The sequence below is a fragment of the Oncorhynchus masou genome, unplaced genomic scaffold (genome assembly GCF_036934945.1).
Source record: "Oncorhynchus masou masou isolate Uvic2021 unplaced genomic scaffold, UVic_Omas_1.1 unplaced_scaffold_5044, whole genome shotgun sequence".
Taxonomy (NCBI): Eukaryota; Metazoa; Chordata; class Actinopteri; order Salmoniformes; family Salmonidae; genus Oncorhynchus; species Oncorhynchus masou.
In genome coordinates, this window is record NW_027011445.1 from 8,358 (window position 1) to 11,505 (window position 3,148).

The following is a 3,148-nucleotide window of genomic DNA, read 5'->3' on the forward strand; positions in this document are numbered from 1 at the left end:
TTTCTTACTGGCTCCCCTGTTCTGCTGGCACTAGCTGAGCATAGAGCAGTTCTAGGAAAGCTATAAGCCTTTCTGTGTTGTATGGGCCAATGAGTGGTGTGTTGAGAAGCAAACCATCATTGGCCATTGCAGCACACATGGTGATATTTCCCCCCCTTTGGCCTGGAACCTCCACAGTGGCCCTTTGACCTATAACATTCCTTCCTCTGCGCCGTGTTTTGGCAAGGTTAAATCCAGCTTCATCGATAAATACAAATGAATGTGGTATTTCCAGTGCTTCCACCTCCATTACTCTCTGAAAAACAGTAAGTGCACAGTTTTACTGTAGAAATGCTAGTGTTTATTTTACTGTAAATATTTTGTATAGCTGTGTACGTAACCTCAGACGTCTTACCTGGACATATTGGTATCTTTGCTCTTTTACCCGTTCACTGTTTCTCTCGAACGGTACAGTGTATAACTGTTTCATTGTAACTTGGAGTTTCTTTAGGACTCGAGCAATAGTTGTTGTGCTGACAGAATTAACATTTTCAAATATATCATTATCAGCCAGCACTCTATCTTGAATCTCCCACAGTTTTATTGCATTGTTGACAACAACCATGTCAACAATAGCATTTTCCTGCGCATCTGAAAATATTTTTCCTCTTCCCCCTGTTGGGGGCAGCCTTTGGGTCCTGTTGTAAAAATATATTTTACTGTCAAACTTACTGTAATATATATCTGTGTAAATATTCTATAATTGCAATACAAAATAGATTCCTGTAATGTTTTCATTTACTGTAAGGATGTAACTCTCACCTGTTTGTATGATGGAACATTTGCATTACAGATGCCACTGTGGATCTTTGCAGATTGGGTTGCACCCTCAACCCTGCCTCTCTCAATGAGAGACCATGGTTCACGACATGGTCTATAAGTGTAGCCCTTATTTCATCTGAAATAACAGCTCTTTGTCTTCTTTGTCTTCCTCCACGCATCCGCCCTCTCCCTGCCACCCTTCTCCCTCCACGAACCCATCTTCCTTGTTCCATTTCCAAAATGAGTCTTTCTGAGCTCTACCTATATATACTGTAATATGTGTGTGTGTTCACTAACAAGTGTAAAACAAGACACGTGCTTAGCCTTTCAGCTGAAATTGCAATCAGCAGTGTTTGAAAGGCACAAGGCTGAAATCTATTCCGTTTTGAATGTGTGGTTCACAGTTTTGACAGCAGTGTGTTAGCATTTGAACAAAGTGCTGTAAATCCACAGTGTTGTGCAGGTTGTGGTTAAAGTCATGGGATAAGTGTGTAGAGTTTTGAAAACTGTGTTCAAGCAATGAAAAACGAACTAGAGTTTGGTCCACATGAACTGCTGCTGTGCAGACTGTACTTAGAGTTTTGCACATGTAACTCCAGTTGTGTCCACTGTCGTTTAGCAATCGAAAAAAACTGTAAAGGGTCCTTGTGGTTGTGGTATTAAAGGGTCCTTGTGGTTGTGGTATTAAAGGGTCCTTGTGGTTGTGGTATTAAAGGGTCCTGGTGGTTGTGGTATTAAAGGGTCCTTGTGGTTGTGGTATTAAAGGGTCCTTGTGGTTGTGGTATTAAAGGGTCCTTGTGGTTGTGGTATTAAAGGGTCCTTGTGGTTGTGGTATTAAAGGGTCCTTGTGGTTGTGGTATTAAAGGGTCCTTGTGGTTGTGGTATTAAAGGGTCCTTGTGGTTGTGGTATTAAAGGGTCCTTGTGGTTGTGGAGACAACGGTTATGCTGGTATTTGTGTCTAAGTTGTGGTGTAGTTCAGTGAACATAACTTCCTGTGTGTCTGGAAGGAACGGTTCTGACTTCAGAGTACAGAAGAGACTGGGGTGTGTGTGTGTGTGTGTGTGTGTGTGTGTGTGTGTGTGTGTGTGTGTGTGTGTGTGTGGGGGGGGGGGGTGTGTGTGTGTGTGTGTGTGTGTGTGTGCGCGCGTGTGTGCATGTGTGTGTGCATGTGCATGTGTGTGTGCGCCGACCCAGCCTCTGCCCTCTGACCTCTCTCACCAAGCCCAGTACGACACACCACACAGGTCACACATAACCAGCCTCTCTGATGCTCTCTGGCTGGATGATCCCCCCCCAGTCTAGAACACATGCCTCTGTCGAAATGGCTTTGTGTTTCATAAGTAAATAATGCCCTGCACAATTCAACACTTTGTTTCCTGGTGTTTCAATAGAGGAGCCTGGAGGAATCCCCTGTGTTGTTACCCTACTAGCTCCTAGCTGTGATTACAGAGCAGGTCCTGTTTCCTGATCCCCAGAAGCTCATTACCAGTACAATGCCGGTGTTAATCTGAGGGGAGGAAAACAACCACACATTGTGTTATTTAAGGCCCGTCAGCACAATCAACTTCTACACGTTGAATGTGGACACAGAAATAAAACTTTTTTTTTTTTAATACAATTTTTCAGAAATATTCTATTAGAATATACAAATGAGGTGGTCTCATTTAAAAAAAGACATAAATCTAAATCTAATTTTTATAAAATGATATTATATTTATTATAAAATAGATTTATATTTTTCTGGACACTGGATGAAGTCAGCCTACATTTAAATGTTTTACTTTCTTCCTCTGTTTGACTTTGTGAAGACACTTCAGGACCAGACTTTTACACAGCAGATTGTGGATCCATACTTTTACCATCTTTCTATCTGTACTAAAGAAACGTAGTAAAACGCTTTTTTTTAACAACAGGTGTAGCAGACCTTACAGTGAAATGCTGAATACAACAGGTGTAGTAGACCTTACAGTGGGTCCTGTGTGGCTCAGTCGGTAGAGCATGGCGCTTGCAACGCCAAGCGTCGTGGGTTCGATTCCCACTGGGGCCACCCATATGCAAAAGTAGTGGCCCCAGCCGACTTGTAAGTCGCTTTGGACAAAAGCGTCTGCTAAATGGGATATATTATATATTATTAATATTACAGTGAAATGCTGAATACAACAGGTGTAGTAGACCTTACAGTGAAATGCTGAATACAACAGGTGTAGTAGACCTCACAGTGAAATGCTGAATACAACAGGTGTAGTAGACCTTACAGTGAAATGCTGAATACAACAGGTGTAGTAGACCTTACAGTGAAATGCTGAATACAACAGGTGTAGTAGACCTTACAGTGAAATGCTGAAT

General features: G+C 42.1%; 1 non-coding gene across 1 annotated transcript; it reads left to right on the top strand.

Moving 5' to 3' along the window:
• Positions 1-2,773: 2,773 nt before the first annotated feature.
• trnaa-ugc (transfer RNA alanine (anticodon UGC)) lies at positions 2,774-2,849 on the top strand. Its single transcript has one exon. It is a non-coding gene; the product is annotated as a tRNA-Ala (tRNA).
• The last annotated feature ends 299 nt before the right edge of the window (positions 2,850-3,148 follow it).